Raw genomic sequence first — 22,471 nt, 5'->3', positions numbered from 1 at the left:
TTAAATTGAGATAATTTTATACAGCCCCCTGAGTTAGAAAAGACCCTGAAGGTCTCACATGGATTTTTTTTTCATAAACAAGGTATTAATGAACCACAAATGTAATTAGCTGACTGTGTATAGACACTTTATTTCCTCTTTGTCCTTCCTGATGATTCTGTTGCGAAACAGTTGAGTTTCAATTCGCAGATCAAAAAAATAAGGCAAAGATTTTAAGATGAGGTTTTGAAAGATGATGTTTATTTCCTCTCAAGTATAAGCCTTATACATGTCTAGCTAGCCCAGATAGCAGGGCTTCAGCTGGAAGCCCTCCACAGCTTCTAAACCGCTGTGACCATCGCACCAAGCAGGACTCTCAAATGCCTCTTACAGTACTTGGTTTTCAGCTTCCCAAGTCACCCCGACCTGCTCGGTCAGAGACAGCATGTAACCAGTTGCTCCAATGGGATGCAGCAGCTGGGAGCTGCAGGGACCACTTAGGGAAACTTTTGAGGATAACCCACTAGCCTTCCTGACACATAACCAAGGAAACAGCGGCTAAAGCGATGGCTGTCGCGGTCTCAACAGACGTGCCACACTGCCCGCTGTCCTGGAGGCCCCACTCCTTTCCCGAGGCTCTACTGTAGTGAGCAGAATAATGCATCCACCCCCCCGCCCCCCCACCCCCACTGAAGATGTCCACCTTCCAGTCCCTGAAACCTAAGGATATCTTCCCTAATGATGAAAGAGACTTCGCAGATGCGATTAAGTAAATGATCCCAAGATGGAAGGAGGACAAGCGACGTGCTCTGAAGACGGAGGAAGAAGGGGCCGCAAGCCCAAGAAAGCAGGCAGCCCCTAGAAGCTGGAAAAGGCAAGGAAACGCATGCTGCGTCCAGCCTTCAGACCAAACACGGCCCTGCAGATGCCTTGATTTTAGAGCAGTTGTAACTGATTTCTGACTTCTGACCTCCAGACATGTAAGGTAATTAATCTGTGTTGTTTTAAGCCACTGAGTTTTTGGTAATGTGTTGCAGCAGCCCTTGGAAACCAATACACCTACCCATGTCTTTGGACTCAGAACCTAAAAACTAGCCAGTGGCTGGGGCTCCCGAATAGTGACCGATTCCTCCCTCTTGGTAACAAAAGCAGCACCATATGTATAGAAGTAAAGTGATGGCAGAATTCCATGCAGGATATATTTTTTAAAGATTTTATTTATTTGACAGAGATCACAAGTAGGCAGAGAGGCAGGCAGGGGGGAGGGGGGTTAGCAGCTCCCTGCTGAGCAGAGCCCGATGCGGGGCTCGATCCCAAGACCCTGAGACCATGACCTGAGCCAAAAGCAGAGGTGCCCCAGGAATTTTTTTTTAAAGCCAAGAACTAAGCTACTTGTTTCTCTTCTACCTCAGATGAAAATTTTAGAGCATCACCAAACCTTTTTTTTGGATGCTGGAGCCACTTAACATATTATAAGAAAGAAGTGTTTCCTCCAACAAGAGGCAAGCTACTTTACATTTTCAGCCCGCAGTTCCTCTTCTGTAACTGACAGCGTTCAAACAATTCCTCTCCAAGTTTGTTCCTAAGGTTTCTAGCTTACCACCAGAATCTTTGACTCATTTCTAGAACGTGCAAATAGATATTACTTTCACTTTACAAAGAGGCAAGCTTTCCTTTTGCTTTATTTGGTGACAATCTTGATTATTTCACCTCAGGTCCCATTTCCTCCAGAGGGAAATTTTTTGCTACAAATCAGCAAAGGTTATTCATCATCGACCTGCCTGTTCTCAAGGACTGAGCACACACATTGATTTGTAACACGGTTATCAAATTATCTTCATAAGTCAGCTAATAGCCCAGCGAATAAGTGCCACGAACAAAGTAAAAGAGAACTTGGTCTTTACAGGAAGTGGTGAGCATTTATTTCCAAAAAGCTATGTGACCTATACCAACCACGGTAACTAAAAGCATCTTTAAAACTTCTTGTCCTGTCCTGAGGAAAACTGGGATATTGTCATCCTCAAGTGTGTGTCTTTTCTAAGTGAACATATATGAAGTAGCGTGCCAGCTGGGAGATGGGTAAGGAGTTGTTTTCTGATAAAGATTAGGCACATAGTTTTAAGTTAACGAGACATGGCGGAGCAGGTGGGTAATTCTATGTTCAGCACACTGTAATGGGCCAAAGGCTATTACTATTCACTGTAAAATGAACATAAAAGTAGCAATTATGCCTTCATCCTAGTGGATGTGATGTATTAAAGCTATCAGCTTCACCTTCTGTAATAACAACTTTTGTCTGTTTGTACCAGGATGTGGGAAAATAAGACGGATGTGGAAAGGGGGAGCTCTGTGGCTTTACACAAGAACAAACGTTGGATTTCTCACGGGCCCCCCACCCTTCTGTGCTCAAGTACAAAGGACAGAGGGAGCCCCGTGGCTTAGAGCTTGTTCGTACACACGATGCTTTTCTTCCCCGGCTGCAAAATACTGCCAAATTAACTGTTCACATACAGATTTTCCCATGTCACCTCTTCAAGTCACCTGGAGCCACAGATAAATATTGAGTTCACAAGGGGAAAGTCTCAACCACCAAGTTCAAATTGTCAGAGTCAGGAACACGTATGGGCAGCGCCGGCAGGCGGAGGCGAGTGTCCATCATCTTCACCTTTGCCGAAAGCGCCCAACCAACAAGACTAATCGATCTTCTCACCATGTAACAATGAAAATCTATAAAAAATACTCATAGAAGATACAGAAAAGAAAGATAAGGAGTATGGTTCAGAGACGCCAATAGTGTAAAATCAATCATATTTGGTACTAGAATGAAAAATCCTAAGTGTTCTGATAGAAAAGAAAACCATGATCCCCCAAGTAGAGAAAAAGAAAGCTGGACAGCTGAACATGAATCGCAAAGGGAATTCTTACTTCCAGATCGGGGAAATGAAAACCAGCTTTGACCTTGTCTGTCAAGATCCTACCGCATGAATACTTCTGAGATACACTTATTTAGCGATTTTTTTTTTTAAGTGAATTTCTAACCAGACATGAAAGGACTATTCTGTACAGCCGGGACCCTGCTCCCAGGCTTCACTCTGTGTCAGCTTGTTCTGTGGTTAACCCTCAACTTTTCACCCAGAGCCTCTCACAAGTCTGTGAAGAACGCCCTTTCATATTCTAGCATCACTGAGAGGAACCCACCAGCTCCGTGTCATCTCGGGCTTGAGAGCTGACCCTTGAGGTGTCCTGGCAAGTGTGGCCAGGTAGGTCCTGCAGCCCCCCATGTGCAGGAGGATCAGGGACTCAGCAGACGTCAGAAAACTGTAACATATTACAGTGATATCACAGTTTACCTGCGTACACAGTCAGTGCAACGTGTTTTCACGTAGTCCAAGATGTAATTCCCCAAACAATGTCAAGATAACTTTGCAGGAAAAAAGTCTTAAATTCCGTATTAAAAGACATCAGCCTAGAGTAAGGATTCTTGTCCAGCTTATTTCTCTCTTTGCTTTAATCTACACTTCTCTGGGACTCTTATTTTTATTGCCAAGTTTTAAAAGAAAAGGGCAACTGAAATTTACTAAGGGAGATGTGTCTGACAGAGCTTACTCTAAAAAGCTTTGGGGGATTTCAGGATAGCTCCTCAGAACTTTGGGACAGATTTAAAACATCCGCTCCCAGAGAGAACAGGGGCAGAGCACTGAGTAAGTTTCGATCAGTGCCGATGATTACCTGATACCTGGAAAGCGTTTGAGTTCTGCCCAACAGGCCTCCTTGCCAGGAGACATCTCACACCATGATGCTGCTACCAGGGTGTCCATGTCCCAAATCCGCCCTTTGGAGAAATAAAGTTAGGATGTGGCAACCCTAGATACTTCTTGGAAATACGCACAAACCCCACTATTTTCGTTTTGTCACTTGCAAGACAAGTTGAAAGGGTTGTGAATATGTCTCCCAGTACAAATTATATCCCAATGTTCTAATGCATTCTACTCTGTGGGTGTTGCAATCCAATATTGATTTTATTTAGAGCACAAAGAATTATTTGATGACAAAATTTAAATTTATACTACATAAAAATTCCATTTTTAGAAAAGCTTTACTTTCAGATATATTACGACTACTCTGCAAGGACTGGCTTGACTTCCTTAACTCTTTCACTGCCATGATCTGAATCTCAGATGCAGGTAATGCCTTCTTTCTGGTCTTTAAACAGTGATTTCCCTCCACAAGCTGGAGACCACCTTGTGTCTCCTGACCTGCCCGGTCTAATTATGGTTGCATGGTTTTCTCTAATCTTACCGCTTTAAGATTTGTCTGAAATAGGCTTTACAGCATTTGTGTTCCCATCATTCTTAGCTCGCTTCCTGATTTTATGTACCCTTGTCTGCTCAAGGAGATTGCTAAGGTTACTGATGTGTTTTTAATGTAAATATTCTCCCTTTGTCATGAAAAGGGAAAATTACAAAGATGTCAAGTAATATTGAATGTAAATAAGCCTTTCTCACCTCTGCTAATGCTGAATTTCTGTCACTTAGTAAATAAACTGGTATCAGAGTAGGATTAATGTCAACAATCCACTGAAGGTTGCTAGTTTGAGGCAAAACAATAAAGCAAAGACTACAAAATACTAATGACTCTTCTGGGTGTCGGTACTGCTTGCTTTCCACAGGATTCATAGATCTAAATTCTGTCTTTCTGATATTAACACGGCTGTGGACCATTAAAATACAAACACTGGTAACTTACAAATAAACAACTACCTGGAGATCAGGCACATGATCCAGGTGTTAGCAGTAATGCTGAGCCTCATATTTTCAGTTTATTTCCAGAAATTTCAAGGCACTGAAGGGTATACCATTCATTCTGGGCCAGCCATCATTAGCAACGAAAAGCTAGTGAGGGACAGGCAGGCATTAGTATAAAAACACACAGGTGAACTCAGAAGTGAAGGCAAAGGGCAATCTGTTCTAAACCAGGTGTGAGCAAAGCATCAGAGACCTGTATACGGCCTGCAAAGCCCCAAATATTTACTACCTGAACCCTGCCTATCTCTATTCTAAACATCAAACCTAAAGGTGGGAACCAGTTTATGTGTGACCTCAGGGCTGCAGAGAACAGGGAACATTCTGCAAAGTCCAAGCCTGGGTGTGTGGACGTGCCTTACTAAGGAACCCCAAAAGCAGACACTGAGATGAGACCTTCCGTGCAAGTGATCTCTTAAGGAATGTTCCCAGGAAATGCCAGTAAGGAAGGGGGAAATGAGGGAGAGAAACCAAGTCCTAGCCTCAGCCTGATCCTGCAGAGAATTCAAGAGTGTAAATTGTACCTCACAGTGGATCCCACCTCCAGGCAAAAGAGATGGGCTTCTGCTCACACACCCATCACTGGCTGAGGGAGGGAGGTGGTGACAGAAACGCCTAGGCACTTTCTTCTATCGGGGTGTACAGGCAAAGCAACCCCATGACACCAAGGGCAGGGCCCCGAAGAAAGTCACAGGTGTGAATCATTCGAATCGAAGCACACGGAAGCTGGATGATGGGCACAGGAGCCCACAGAGCAAGAAAAGGGGACTAGGGGGTTCCAGGTGGAGCACAGTCCCGGTCCAGCTCCAGGTGTGCGGGGGCCCAGGCTAGGGAGGCGGCAGACAAGATTCCATGTTGAGTGGCATATGATTGTCTTGATGAATGTCCTTATCAAACCCAAGGAGGGGCCTCTGCTCCCCCCTGTCCTAGTGAAACACCTCTGTCCCAGGCTTGAAGCGCAACGACAATACTAACAATGGTTACGATTTACTGAGCTCTGCCAAACTGTACTGAATATATTATTTTATTATTTTATTATATTATCTATTATTTTATTTAATCCTCATAACCAACCCTTTGAAGTTGGTATTATTTCCCCTTGCTTAGGGATGAGGAACACAGGACTCAAAAGGCATTCTTTCAATGACCCGAGGAGACTTAGAAGGAAAACAGGAGAGATGAAATGTGGACCCAAGTCTGTCTTTACTCTCAAGCCCTCAGTCTTCCTCCTCTCCCACCTCCTGAGCTGCGAGAAATGGAGCCAAGGCCATTCCCTGGAACAGCTGAAAACAGATCTCAACAAACAAGTACCTTTGTGCCACAGTACGTGTGAAAATCTCAGAGAACGAAGGTACAAAGAGAGAAAAAGAAAAGAGAGAGAAAGAGAAAGAGCTGCTTAACCCATCTCATTCAACAGGGTGCCTGGGCTGGAAGGGAATGACTCTACGGTGCTTTAGGCTTTTCAAACTACTTTTAATAAGCAAAATCTATTTTTTATAAAATTCAATTTGCAGATCTATACCGGATCCTACGGGAAAAGGCCTGTGTGTGTTGTAGAGCAGTGGGCCTCAAACTTTAATGTACCCCTGAATTACTTTGGGAGTGCATTTATATGCACGTTCCCAGACCTAGTGCTCGAGGATTTCTGTTTCAGCAGGTGGAGGTGACGCCCAGGCATCTGAATTTCTTACTGGAAACTCAAAGCAGACGGTACCTAGATTGTACTTTGAGAAACGCTATTTCAGAGAAATGGGCAAGAACACAAAAAGAACCCACTCCACCCAGGATTCTTTGCCTAACCTGATATTATGGTAATTTCACAGATGATAAATGGGTAGAAAGATAATCTATCTAGACTGACCAGCCAGGTATGGTAAAAGTTTTCACTTACAGATGAGTTAGCCATATGCGACCTCTCTGGATGCAATCTAATGACTGACTGATCTAGAGCTGAAAATTAAAGTTGTTAACTTCTGATATCAAGTGCAATGGACTAGAGCCAGGTATATTTTTGAATATAAATATGTGCACCAATTTAGTGTGTCTTTTTTTATTTTTTTTTTTTTTTCCTTTTCAGAAATTCCAAAATGAGTAGGAGAAAGAACAATTTGGTGTGCCGGCCAAGTTCTATTCTGGGGTAATTAAAATCTGCCTACTTAAATTCTTTTTGTAAATTTCAGTAGCTATAGGCTCCTTCCTCACTTCCTGTTCTCAAGGCCCATAGAGTGGTGTGGTTGTTAGCTGATGGTGAATCTCTCTGGAGCAAATGCAGGGGTAGCCGTGCGTAAAGCCCAATGTGATTCAGACAAGCCACTAATACCAACATATTATATAGGAAGATGTGCAGTTAACACGTACATGTTTGGCTCTGATTCCAGAACCTTAAAAAGTATATTTGTGATGTTATTATATTTGGATATCAAAAGGATAACTCGATAGAGACAAGTAAATTCACACCAAATTAATATACATGATTTATTGAGAGTGCATCTCATTATCTAGATAAATAGCAACTTGTCACAGAAAGGGCAATCTTGTGCTTTTTTTTTTTTTCTTCCCAAATGATTCCAGTGTGGCCTTAGAATGTTTATCTGGCATAAGAGGCTTATGTCCCTTCTCTTTCTAAGGACTATCAAATACTTTGCACACAATAGTGATTGACTCTGACAATGTCCTTAATAAGACTTCAGTGGATGAGAGCGGTGGGCAAAATGAATAGAGAGAGAGGAAAAGGGAGACAGAAACTACCACGTGGTCCATAAACGAAGAGGAAAGAAAAACATGCCACCAGATGGCCAGAGGGGCAACAGCCGTTTGCAGCCATTAGAAGCAAAAACAGCCACTATAATTTCTGATATTGTATTTCTGTCTAAATATGGTGATAAAGCCTCTTTTGACTGGCTTTAGCTTTTGTGATGCAGCAAGAAAATTTGTTTGGCAGAAGGAGAACCCGCAGAAGAAACAGAAGGCAAGATCCCACAGGGACGACACGGGTCTGCCAACACAGAAATCAAACAAAGGCAATAGATTGAGATGGCTGATGTGGAAATGCTGCAGAGGACTATCTTGCATTATAGAATGGAAATTCACAAAATCCTCAAGACAGAAGCACACTTTGCCTCCACTGGTTCAAGTTGCTCCACCTTGTATCAACAGGCTTATGTCAGCCAACACTAACCCTCAGAGGTGCCTCTCGAGAAAACAGCCTATTGCTCTTCTGAGCTTACATAAGCTTAAGCTTTTCAGACATCTGACCGAGGCTATTTTTTAGCAGCTATGTTCAAAAATCTAAGTACATTTCATGTCAAAATCAAGTAGTCTAATCTAGATGTAGATGAACAGAAAGACAAGGAAAGGAAGTTTAAAAATCAAAGGACACAAAACTAAAATCACATTAAAAAATCTAAAAGACACCTTAAACACCTCCTTTTGTTCACATCTGTAGAGTTCTGCATTTTAGAGAAATTACTGTTTGTATAAGAAATGATGCCACCGGGGTGCCTGGGTGACTCAGTCAGTCAACTAACTGTCTGCCTTCAGCTACGGTCATGATCTCAGGGTGCTGGGATCCAGCCCTGCATCAGACTCCCTGCTCAGCAGGGAGCCTGCGTCTCCTTCTCCCTCTGCCTGTCCTCCCCCTGCTTATACTCTCTCTCACTGTCAAATAAATAAATAAAACCTTTAAAATAAGAAAGAAAAGGAAAGGAAAGGGAAAAGTAAAGACAAGACAAGACAAGACACCACCCAATGCTAACAAACCAAAAGTGTTTAAAACATAAAAAGGTTGAATAGAGGACTTCTGGTTGAGAAATATGCAGCTTTTTATTTGAAAATGCTCAGTAATGTCTTGGTTGATTGAAATTGCTAATCAAGGTAAAAGATGTATGATTCAAGCAATTACAGAGCAAATATAGTTTCTTATTTTCAAGACACACAGTGGATGCTTAAACAGGATTTTAATAAATGTTTTGCAATACCTCACACCTTAGATATTCTCAGCTCTTTATTATTTCTTCTTTCTTCCTGTCCTCCTTTTTTCCTTCTTCTTTCCCCTTCTCTCTACCACAGGACTAGCTAGCTAATCCTAAAACAATATGTCCCAAATCTTCCACGACTCCTGGCACATGTGAGAAACCAATTAAGTCTTTGGGGCACCTGCGTGGCTCAATTAAGCATCCAACTCTTGATTTCAGCTCAAGTCAGAATCTCAGGGTCACAGGATTGAGCCCCACATTGGGCTCTGTGCTCAGCGGGGAGCCTGCTTGAGGATTCAATTTCTCCCTCATCCTCTGCCCCTACCCTTCGTGCTCTCATTCCCTCTGTCTCTCAAATAATAATAAATCTTTAAATAAATAAATTTAAATAAATAAACAAATCTTTAAAAAAACCAATAGCCTTTGGTGCATGAATAAATACATGGTGAATGATGGATGCTGGATAAAGGGGTAGATAAGTAAAGAGATGAACAAATACACAAATGAATGAGTGGTGTCGTAGGTGTCGTGGTGTACAGACCGAGACAGCTAAGCCGTGTGGTCGTTTCAATAGAGGTCTCCTTGTAGGTCCTCAAAGAAGCTCTGGAGCTGGGACAGCCCTTCAGAGTTATCCCATGTTGAGGCACAGGGCATGGGCCTTTACATCCCACACCAACCAAGAGGGAAGGGGGCATAACTTTGGACAAGGCAGGCCCTTCAGTGGAGGATAAGTCCCAGAGAAGGACTCAGCTGAAAGGCAACTGTTAGCCAGTGCTCCCAAACGCCTTGGTTCTGAAGGAGAAGGATCTTCATTCATGGGGACAAAATGGCCACTAGCAGCCCAAATATCAAAACCTCACGACTTAAAAAAATAAATAAATAAAATTAAAAATTAAAAATTAAAAAAAAAAAATCCAGTGCCTCTTGTTTTTCTAGAAGTACTAAAATTAACTTTAACTGAGTCACATCCCCACCCTTAAATTCAATATTATGGTAAGTAGGTGAGATACTCTGATTGGCCAGGCCCCTCCACACATGAGAAAAGTAGAATCGGCTCCACTCCAGACACATAAACTAAGGGTAGAATTGCTTGACAGATACTTGATTAGATACAATTCATAATTGAAATGGTTATGATTTCCAGAAGTAAAAGGAATAGGTATGCAAAAACTTAAATGTTCACTTTTTAAAAGAATCTAAAGTGCTAAAGCTGGGTCTCTAGGGCGATTTATCGGACTTCAAATCTTAGAACCAGACCTAATAACAGTTCTATAGCAAGTTCAACAGCCGTTCCAGTAGTCAGGCTTTTCAGCAGTATCCTGGAAGATTGAGATAGAACACCAAAATGAAACTCTGTCAAAGCAACTGTATGACTATATGTGAAACTTTCTGAAATCATTTTGAGCCCAAGTCATGGAGGTACTAAATGTACGTCCTCTAAAAAAACATCCTTAAAGGCAGTTACTCTACATCATGAAACAAGGATCACAATCCGACTCAGCACCCCTGAGACTGAATGAATATAAAACAAATATTATTACTCTCCACTTGACTTTGATAAAAGCTTGGCAATTTAAGGATACATATTTGCTAACAGCTCAGGTGAAGCATTTCTAAGCTGGTTACTGAGGGCAGATCACACAGTGTAGACAAACAATACAAGGGTAAGACCAACATTCATGGAGAGTCACTGAAGAATCCCATCAAGCTTCCCACCAGCATGGATGGACAAGGAAGTACCCACAGGCAAAACCACAGGATTTTTCTTAAGAAAGCATTCTAAGTCCACTCTGCTTCTTGAGTGAATAATCAGTAAGCCCTCAAAATTTGGAAGATGGCCAGATGATTTTAGTCTGGAAAGGAAATTGCACCTTGTAAGCCTACATAATTGCAAGAGCAATGATGAAAGCACAAATTAAGATCAGATTATTAGCTTTCTTCCCTACATCACTGGTTGCCATCAGTGATTTGGAGACATAAGTCTTCAGTGTTTCCAGATTCTAAAGATTATACACGACCACAGAGCAAGCACCCTTACTGCAAAGTATTTAAACCATGTATATATAATGTTTTCAGTAATCGAGATATGTGTAACTTCAATTTTTAAACTGTGCTTTATAATATATAATCCTACTTGTAAACTATAATTGTTACAGTTTTAAGTAATCAAAGAGCAATAAAAACCCACCAATGGCTTTGAAGCTTGTCTTGTCTCACTATAACCCCCATGTTCAGAAGAACACTCAGATATCACTATAGGCCAAAAGTGAGAGGTTTTTGGTGTCAGAGGCTCCTCTGATTTGAACCCTATGCCTCGGTCACTCCAGGATGAAGCCATGTCTCTCCAAAACAGGTGACAGTCAGATATTTTACAACCTATATTACGAAAGGAGATAAAGCTCACCTTATACCTTCCAAGGTAATTAATGCAATTAAAGGGAGAAAAGAGTGGGGGTGGGGGAGTAGGAGGTTAAATCCCACAGATCCATGAAGAGGTTAGACCTTGTACCAATCGCTCTATTGTAACTACACTAGTCCCAGAGACTCCTCTACTGACAAGAGAGTTTGTCTTAATACAAAATCCTTCCCAACACCTGGTACAAAAAATCCATCATTCACTATTTGTGACCAGATTAATTCTGGCCAGATATGAGCCTGCATGAATTATACCTAATCTTCTCATTAGGAATCTTTTTCACTGTGAGTAACATTTCAACATACCTAACTTGAAAAAAAAAAAAATGAGAGTGCATGGAGTTATTTGGCATGCAAAGCCAACCCTAACGGCTGTCATGAAGGGCTGATTTGTGGATGACACTTCTCCTGGCCCACCAATTCTCCCAATCACTCCAAACTCTAAAGAAGCCTAAAATGACTTCAGTCTGGATTTTCAGCTCAGCACTATTATGATCTATCCATCAACCAGTTACTGCAATTATTATACATTAGGGAAATATTAGCCCTAAATGATCTCCATGTTCCTGTTATTATCTAAGTGATAAATATATTTTTATATATTCTATATTCTATATAATATAATATATATAATATATATATTATAAAATATAAATTATCTAAGTGATAGATAAATTATCTAAGTGATAAATGGCTAACCCCTTTTCCTTTTCAGGTGATAACTGTGTGGCATAAAATTCAAATGTAGAAGCGATGCCATTGCAGAAATAAATAATGTCACACTTAGGACATGTTTTCATTTCCATTAACACTAATTTCAATCCTGGACTTGTATATGAAAATCTAAATTACAATAAAAGATTTACTTTCAAAGTCACCAAAAAAGAATGAAAATTAATAAAATAAACCTAGCAAATGCCAACCATTTTGCTTTAATGTCTAGGCTATCAGGAATGCTTTTTGCTACTTTGTAAAAGTGCCTATTTTATACATTCAAATAAAGATAGATAATTCACACTGGATTACAATAAAATTCTAAAAATTCTTTCGGAATCTCATATCACCTCAAATAAGTTACTGAAGATTAATGTTACCACTGAGAATTCTAAAATAAATTACTGCAAAAGATCAAATTAGTGTAAATGTCTTTTATCCTTACGATAGTCTAGGTAACCACATAATTTTTTTCCTGTTTTAAAATTCAACAGTAATTAAAGCTTGGGAGAGTCCCCTGGTTGCCAAAATTGATCCTTCAAAGAATGCCATAAAGGTTTAATATTACTTGCAATACAGAGACCAACTGATGGCATTATTTTTTATTAGTTCCTTTATCAAATAAGTCAAACATAAATGTTATAGGTTTACGAGTTCAATATATCCCTGGGCTTGTTGACTTCACAAGGTCTTCTTGGTACATAGTGATCAATTATTGTTTGTGTCAAACAGCCAAAATAAACAGTTGTCCAATTATTTGCTTAATTTAGAATCCCCAACTCACAGAGGAATTATATTTCAAAGGCATGATTGTAAATTCCTAATTCCAAGAATGATGGTGTATCATTTCTTCACAGAAAGTGAAGGATAGAACAGTGGTCCCAAGAGTGTATGAAGAAACCAGACTTGTTGGATTTGAATCCAAACATGGCCACTGATAAGCCTTTAAGACCTTTACAAAAAAAGAAAAATAAGTTCTTAAATAGAACTTATTTAAGCTCTCTTGGCCTGAGTTTTCTCATTGTAACATAGAATTATAACAGAATCTGTTCCATAGAGTTGCAAGGATTAAGTCAATTAATACAAGTAATGTTCTTAGTACAGCATCTTGTGATCAACAGATGTACATGGTCTTATAAATACAAAGTATATTTCTTTTCTACTTTAATGCATGTGACTCGAAAACTCAGAAAACTATTTCACATGCGAAATCACTGACTTTATTTTAAATGTATACAACATTACCCGGCCTAATATTTGGCAGAAACCAAACTTCTTGCTTGGTTCAATTCTGAACCTACTCTTAAGGTACCTGTAACCAGAATACCTAATACATCATACCTACCTACCTACATACATACATACATACATACCTAATACATCATATGTAAGATTCAGTCTTGTTCTCTGTTGTAGTAACTGTTCCTCCATCTTACTTCTCCAAATCTGAATTCTTGCCTTCATTTAGATCCAGAATATCCCTTACCTCTGCTGGCCTCACACAATGAAAACCATATTGCTAATCAGTCCTAGCTCAGTTTCAAGCTCTTCCTGATTCTCTCTGCTTATTTCTCTAGCATTAATTCACAACTTCAACCACCCAATATTTATTTACCATTTATTATGTTAAAGAGACTGGTTTAGACTCAAGTGGTATGGAAAGGAAAAAGCCGACCCATGGAGTCAAGTCTCTTCCCAATAAGGCTTTGCCTTCCTAATTAGATAGCTACCAGGCACTAACCCCAGATCGTCCTGCCCTGACTGGCTATCTGGAACCCTGTCATTGCTTCCTTCGTGATTTGTCTTAATTAATCTGTCAAGCAAACTTGCTGCAATTCCTCTAAGAAGCCAAAGCCCCCCTCGATGCTCTCACACAGAAGCAACAGATTTCATGGGAAATCAATGTACATGAGGGGACATGGCTTTCTACTCTGCATCTAGACTACTCAGACTTCCTGGAGTTTGGGACCAGGGTACATTCAGACCTCTGAATGTCTCCATTGTTCCTCCCCTGCTATGAAGCACCAGATTCTGCTTATGATGGCACCTTCACCCACACGCCTCCCCCCGAATCCCAAGCCCAATGAGCCACCTTGATTCAAAGCCCATTACTATCATCTAGGATCATGGGTACCGACAAAGGTGAGTCTGATGAAGTTGGTGACCTCTGTTCTGAGCCTAATTCTTCAGAAACATGAGGATTCAGAAGAAGGGGCCCAGACAGAAAAAAACACAATAGCTTCATTGCAGTCACTCCAGGGAAGGAGCCTGCCTTTCGGGAGCTCTTGTTTCCCAAGGCACATACAATTCAGCAAAGAAATGCAGGTCATCACAGAGAGTGAGCGTGTGAGAGGAGGGGCAACATGAGGGAAAGCAGCTTCGTCTGGAGACATCCCCACGTGCAGGGCAATGTAACTGATGTGATTCATAGTAATCCTCACTTAACCCTCACAACACCTTGAATTGCATAGATCAGGCCACATTTTATTAAAGAAAGAGACTCAGAGACATAAGCATTGTGGTCAAGGCCACATAGATCCTGAGTAGCACAGCTGGGTCTCTCTACAATGTAACATCACCTCCTAGGAAAACACAATCTCTGCAGGGCCATGTTTTATTGCCAAAATGAGCCAGTGGGAGTTCTGATAGCTGCATTATAAAAACAGCTATGAGCTTCTAGGTAAGAGACGTTCCAGAGTCATTGTCAGCTTTTGCCTGCCAATAGGCATGACCTAGACTGGTCCTATCTGATCAGAAAGAACAGAGATAAAAGGAGCTGGGTAACAGCCAGATTTGCTTGTGCTCCTCCATGAATGCACACAAGTCTTAGAACTATTTCCCCTCCATCTCATGGGCAGCCCTGGCCGCCAATTCAACTTCAAACATGGTACCTCTTCAACTTTATTCATGCATTTATCAGTTTAACAACCAGCACTTGTTTTAAATCACGATAGAGGTTCTTGGGCTTTATAGATAAGATAAACAAGACTACAACATCCCTAAAATGTTGATGTTCCACAGATGGGGAACAAGCAATCGAACAGCTAAGCTAGGCATCATGTGGAAAGTGTCACAGAAGAGGGGTGAGCCGAGGGTTCTGTGGAGTCAGAGGAGAAGGGTTGGGTGGGGGAAAGGCTACCCTAAAAGGAAACATGCAAGCTCTACGTGGAGGAAGAGTTGAAACATGCGATCGTTAACTTGGGTCTTCTGATGGGAGTTTACAATCCCAGGGATCAGAGATAAACCCCAAGCAAGGTGGCCAAGTTTTCTTTAAGAATGTTTGAGCATACTTCACATCTTGAATTGAATGGAGCTGCCAAGTGCTTAATCCATTTTTATCCCAAACTCTGCAATCTACTCACCCAACCCCATAACTCTGGCGAAGGTAGCACGTGGACGATCAGCCTCAACAGCCTACGCACACTTAAACTAGGCTCCGGCCTGACACTACTTAACTCTGGAGCATATTTATTTCCATAGAGTTTCCAACTGAAAAAAAAAAAGAAAGAAAGAAAGAAAGAAAAAAAAAAAAACTAGTTCAGGACACTTTTATGTAACATCTTGAAATAAAAATGTTCTCTTATCTCAGTTTGAAACTTTAAAACAGACTGGCAAATATTTCCCGACTAAAAGATAAATATTCCAAGTGTTAGAACAACAAATGCGAAAGCTTTAACACTAAAACCCATCTGAAGAATGCTGAGAACTGAAGAGGTTCTTGGCAGGGCAGCTGTGGGGTATGTACTATCTGTAGATCCTGGAGGAAGAAGCCAGACCTCAGAGTTCTAAAGACTGAAAGATAACGCTTTCAAATCACCATGGAGCCTTCCTGGAAGGCAAGGTAAATTCTCCCATGAAGAGAATATATGCAGATTTAGCTGGTTTCCAAATGGAGAGATGAGTTGCAGAATTTTATACCATTTGGAGGTTATATTTGCCCACTGGGAAGATCGGTTATAGGAGAATTACAGAAGTTTAAGCTTGAAAAAAAGGAAAAAAAAAAAAAGAAAGCAATGAATCAACACTCTTAGATTTTGAGCAGTGCTTTTAGGCTTAATGTTACAGTACATTAGTTTTCTCCCAGAGGAAAAGAAATATTTTAAATTATATTATTACTGTGATTCATAAATAAGAATAAGGAACTGGGTTATTTTAATCTGACACTGAAGCTACCAGCAACTATTCCACTGTAGTAGAAGAGTGGCTCTCCAAGAGGTAAGAAAAGCAGGCACGAATAGTGTCAATTTATTTATATTTTGACTAAGTCTATTTTATTTATATTTTTTAAAGATTTATTTATTTTAGAGGGACAGAGCGAGAGTGCACCATGGGGAAAGGCAGAAGGAGAGGGAGAGAGAGTGTTAAGGAGACTCCATACTGAGCCCTACGCAGGGCTCAGGGTCATGACCCTGAGAGGTCATGACCTGAGCTGAAACCAGGACACTTAACTGACTGCGTCTCCCAGGTGCCCCTGACTGAGCCCATTTTTAAAAGGAATTCACAAGAAAAAAAAATAAATCTAGCCATTAGTGATCCTGATCTTCTATATAATGTTCTAACTAAAGACAACAATATTAACGCTATTCGATGTGTATGCTATACGGTGTATAACGTTCTCATTATCAAAATAGAAGTACCCTAGAGCCAGCATGGTCTTGATTTTATTGGTGTTGTTGGGTCTGTCAGCTTGCTTGTTGTTTCTGTTTTTACTTGACAGAGTTTGTAAGGGAACAGATAAAAAGGGAAAATGATGATGGTCTTAACAAAGTTTAAAGTTAATACCTTTAGGGTCTGACTTGACACTAGGGGCAAAGGTTCTAATCAAACCAGAGATTTCCAAGTAAAGCCAAATTCAGTTCAGTCCTTCAAGTTTTAAGGACTGCTCTCATCCCTCTACTTAACATTCTAGTTGCCTGATTGTAAAGTGGGTAACCATTTTTTATAGACATTGAAGATACAGATTTATTATAAAGCCAAAATGAAACTTATTTTCAAATCTATTCCACATGGATCAGGTAGTTTGGATTTCAGAGTCTGTGCAAAGTTAACATCACATGGTATTTTAAGTATCCTCTGTAACTGCCCCATTTAAAATCCGGAAACTTCCATATCTGGATCTCTCAATGAGCTTTTGTGGATTATTTTTATCAATTCTCCAAAGAACTAAATGCTATCAGTTGTCAGTAGGCTATTCATTATCCATAATGTAAATTTGATCAATATATAAGTCTATTTCAATAACTGGAAGATTAAATATACACAGTTCATCACTTTCCTCAGCATGGAAGATACTATCTCAAGGAAGAGAGATAATGGAGGCATGCCCATAGTCACTCCTGTCTGAGGAGAGTGAGGAGAGAGGAGAGTATTTCAAGTTGGATCAGAAGAGTTTGCTCTCATGGCAATGATGATTGATACCTTGCTGATGCTGCTACAAAAGAAGTAGGATTATCCAGATGCATACGTGTCACCAAAAAGCAGGGCCCTGGTTTAGTGCATGTGCTCTGTATGAAATAAACCCCTTTAGACAAAGAAGAATGTATGAAAGTCCATTTTGAAAACATGGTTTGGAACTAAAATATCCATCTCTGGTCTCAAACGTACTATGCCCCTGCTCTCTCCAGCTAGGAGTCCCCAGCTTCTAGCTCAGCACTAGGAGACATAAAATAACTGTGTATGAATAAATGAGTAAACCAGTAAAATAGACCAAATAAGTCTAATTATCTAAAAGCAAAAAAGTAAGGAAACAACTTACAAAAGCCTGGATATTTTTATTTCCAGTCACTTTATTCTATGGCCTTTAAGTTTCAACACCTCCCATCTGTAATTTCTCCTTCTAGAAAACAGGGCAAATCTACTGTATCAGAGATGTCTATGACAAAAAAAAAAAAAAAAAACAAAGGAACCAAAAAATCCCACACCTGTTCTGCGACCTACTTAAGATCACACCCAGAACCCTGGGAAAGGCATTCCAGTAGACAGATATCACAACTAAAAATAAGGATGCATACCATAACATTAAGCCCTAAAAGAATTTTGTTAAAAGAAAAAGTCTTTAATTTAATAATATATGTAACATATGTTTTATTTGTTTATTTTATTTCCTTGCCCAACCCCTGAGTACACAGTCCCACAAAAAGCACATCCATGGTCTCTGGAGATGCTAACATCCTTACAGTCTCACGTCCTAGACATACCAGACAGTCCTCTCCATTGAGGTCTCACTGTTTCCTTACAGCCTTATTCTACCCCAAGGACTCAGATATTTCCCATTTGCCCATTTTAGAACAATCTCTCCATTCTGGTATCTCTTCCTCTGAAAATGCCCTCTTACATTCCCTCTTTAAGATATGCAGCATCATTTCTTCAAAGAGCTTTGGTTAAAAACAAACAAACAAACAAACAAAAATAACAATAACAAGATTAGCCCTAAGTTCCAAGTTGTTCTTTCTTTCTACACCCTTCCTTTAAACTTTGCCTGGGGGAAGAAACTGCCAGGTCCGGATACCTACTTGAAAAAGCATGAGGGAGAAACGGGAATGAGATAATAAACAAACCAACCAACAAATATCTCAGTAACAGTCACAGCTTGTCTACTTCTATTATCTCTAAAACAACACCCAATGCCCTGGTCACCAAAATCACCCTTCCACTCATTCATTCAACAAGAACGAACCAAGAATTTCCCAGTACTCAGCACTGAGTCAGGCCAACATGGTTCCTCTGAGATTGCACTGTCTAGTGAGAGAGACAAGTCAACAAGATACGGGAAGACAGTACAAAAGTGCTGTGATGGGAAATAATATAGGGAATTCTAAAAGCCACAGAGGGACAGTGAAGCCCAGGCATGGCAACAGGGGCCCAAGGAAGTGACTTCTTTTAGAAGCTAGATGAAGAACAAGGGTCAGCCATGAAAAGGAGGAAAAGAAGAGACAAAAAGGGAAGGAAGGAAAACAATGAAACAAGGATTTCAGGTTTTAAAAACAGCCTGCCTGCAAGTTCAGAAGCAAAGAAAAAGGAGCCAAAGATTTAGAAATCAGTTCAATATACCTAGAGAAGAGAAACCAGGAGCTCTGACTAGAGAGGAAGCAGGTATAAAACCAAGAAAATGACTTCAACCAAGTCAAACAATTTGGGCTTCCTGCTGAGGGCAATGGGAGCACTTACGTAAGAGAAGAGCATCCTAATCACATGTGGAGAATGCCCTGGCAGAGGCAAAAGGAGTCAGGGAGTCCAGCACGGAGGCAGTGACAGCCATCCAGGTGAGGAACAGTGGGGCATAAACTAGAGTCATGACAGTGCAGATGGCAGGGAGGGGAACGATTCAAGGGATGCAGCAGAGAGAAGTGACAGAACTGGCAGCCTGGAAGCTTCCCTAAAGGGGTGAAGGGCTAGGATTAACCCACCCACTTGAGAAATATTTACTAAATTGGAGCACCTGGGTGGCTCAGTCCGTCAAGTGTCCAACTCTTGATTTCAGCTCAGGTCATGATCTCAGGGTCTGAGATCAAACCCTGCACTGGGCTCCACACTGAGCATGGAGCCTGATGAAGATTCTCTCTCACCTACTCCCTCTATGCTTCCCTCCTGTGCTCAGGCATGTGTGTTTGTTCTCTCTCTCTCTCTCTCTCTCTCTCAAAAATATTTACTAAGCACCCACTCTATGCCAAGCACTGGTCTATATGCCAAGAATACAAGAGTAACCAGAATCATGCTTCACCACTAAAGTAAAAGTATTAAGAGAGTCCCATACTAAACCCATGACCACAAATAAGTGTATAATTAAAACTCATGTCAAGACATATGAAAGAAGGGACGCCTGGGTGGCTCAATCAGTTAAGCGTCTGCCTTCAGCTCAGGTCATGATCCCAGAGTCCTGGGATCAAGTCCCACATCGGGCTCCCTGCTCAGTGGGAAGCCTGCTTCTCCCTCTGCTTACCTCTCTCTCTCCATGACAAATTTTTAAAAAATGAAAATTTTAAAAAATATATAAAGGAAAAGTTAAGAATATGGTAAGAGATCACAACAAGGGACTGGTTTAGATAGGAAGATTAGAGAACACTTGTCTGACGGGGTAACCTTTAAGGTAAATCTTGAAGGATTGAGCCGAGTGACAAACAAGAAGAAGGCCCAAGACAGAAGAACTGACATGGAGAAAAGCAACAGTATTAAGATGGAGTCACACGGAGAATCGCTATGTGACACCATCGCTACACCTAGTGACAGAATGGATGTGGAACTGAGGAAGAAGGAAGCCTAAGGCAGGATTCCCGGATCTCAGCCATGAACAATAATCGGATGGTGCCTGGCCCTCTCCACACATGCACCTTCTTCATAACCAACACCCAAATGCCAGTCACCAGGCATTGCTTCCTCTTGGGCCATTCTCTGCCCTGTGATGCAGCCCCTTGTCTTCAGATAGGTTGGCCAAACTAAGAGTCAGGAGAAAATGGGTACAGGATCTTTTTGTCCTCACATGGAGAACTCAGCCCTCTCTTTTCTTCTTTCCTACCATGTTACCTTCCTTGAGTCTCTACAAACACAAGGAACAAGGTCTTCATCCCAGCTCTAGAAACTTCCAAGCCCTACTTGGGAAGGATCTGACTAATTGGTAATGGCCAATAAGGTATTAGCCCTTTCAGATCACTGATTTATACTCTAAATGGAATGGAATATTCTATGCCTTAACCTACTGATTTTCACACATTTTAAACAGCAGAATCCTTTTATCAAATGTACAAACTTATTCTTACAAAAATGTCCAACCTAGAAAACAGATGAAAAGGGAGGTATCCTGGTAGAAGCTGCAGTGAAGTGTCCAGAGCCTCATTCCCTCTGCTCGTTACCCCCAGCCCCTGCAAAGTTATCCCTCTGCAACACTGAGGTTGTGCCTCAATTCAAAATGTAGTTGGAGAGTTTGTGGGAAACAGAGTTCCCCAAATCCTAACATGAGGTTGAAAGAAATAGAGGGGAGGTAAACCAATGATCCCAGAAGCCCTTTTGTCATTAAGAAAATATTTTAAATATGCATTATATTTTTATGTGCTAAATGATAAAACAGAATATCAGTCAGGGTCTTGGCAAGAGGCAGATGGGATTCAGACAAGGTGATCTGAGGAAAACCTAATAAATGTGTACAAAGGTATAAAAGGTATAAAAGATCAAATGTGTACAAAGGTATAAAAGGTATAAAAGATCAAGAGTAAACAGGGAACCTCATTAGAACAGGCAGGAGGTACCATCCCTGGGCTGTGAGGCCCCCACAGGAGCAGGGTCCTTAGTTTGGAAGAAGCCTATTAGGATAAAAGCTGAGGAAAAACACCCCAATCCTACCCAGATTCCCCTCTGTCCTCCTGTATCCAGAGCCAGAAGACAAGGAACCCTGAGACAGACCCTCAGAGAGGAAGGAGGAAGAGTAGAAAGTCAATCTGGAACAAACAGGAAAAATGCAGGCCAGTTTGCCTGATTTGTAGGTAGATGAATACTTTTGTGTAATTTTCATCCTTGGATTACAGTAAAAGATAAGATCACTTAGCATGTGACATAATATAAGATGGCAATTTATATGGTGTTAAGTTCAGGGAAATGATGTCAGCCCCTAAGTGCTCCAAATACTATCTTTGACATCATAGGACAACGATTTGGGTTTTTAACCGCTTCTCCCTGGAACATCTAAGAAAATTTTGTCTGACCTTTAACTAAAGATGGTCTCCAACAGACAATGGATCTGCGGCCTGTAGGCGCCCTGAGAGGTGATCCGGAGGACAGAATGGGGGCCCAATGGCTACAAGGAAGCTTTATCTTCAGGTTTTTCTTCAAGCGATTTGGTTAAAAATGCAGGTGACAGTAACATCGCCAAAGGCCTCCAAAAGCCCCCCCCCCAGCAAATTTTGGGGGACGTAGTACTTCAGCTGCTCTGTGAAAGTCTTTACGCAGCCATTATCTTGGGGACCAGCATGTACGGACACATGTAATTAGCATGCCGACCAGCCACCTGGAAGGTGCAATTGAAATACAACTTATTTTTTTCTTTCCCAAAGTTCCTATGGATTTGCTGAGTGGGATGATCCTCCCCAGTCCGGGGTCAAAAAACTCCAGGGGACCAGGACTCTCGCCCTCTGGGGTAGGAAGCGGCCTACAGTCCTGCCTCGGGAGAGAGCTGTCCCCGGCCTCTGCGTGCGCTCCGGGCTCCCCTCCTCCCCACCCACAGGAAACCAGCAGGCACTGAACAGGAGAGCCTCCGTGGCTGAGAACTGCTGTAGCAGGAAACAAGACCAGGAGCCCTGGGGCCCCAGCATCCTTGTGAGGCTCCCGCTTCCTCCGGAGCTTCATGGGAATCTTCCGGGAGCCCTTCCCATGGGAGGTGGTTTCCCGTTTCCTCCTCTCATAGTCTGCCCCCTTCTCTCTCTCTCTCTCTCTCTCTCTCTCTCACACACACACACACACCCACCCACACACACCCCACGCTCCATGTTGCTTTTGCTTTCTCACACATCAGTCAGGCCCCAGACCCCAAAGTCCCAACCCCAGGAACCGGGGCTTTTCAAGCGGCCCCTTCCTACTCTGCCCTGGCAAGAGGTGGCAGCG

This window comes from Mustela erminea, chromosome 13 (genome assembly GCF_009829155.1).
Source record: "Mustela erminea isolate mMusErm1 chromosome 13, mMusErm1.Pri, whole genome shotgun sequence".
In the NCBI taxonomy this organism is placed as follows: Eukaryota; Metazoa; Chordata; class Mammalia; order Carnivora; family Mustelidae; genus Mustela; species Mustela erminea.
The sequence above is the reverse complement of the archived record's forward strand: the minus strand, read 5'-3'. Positions refer to the sequence as shown.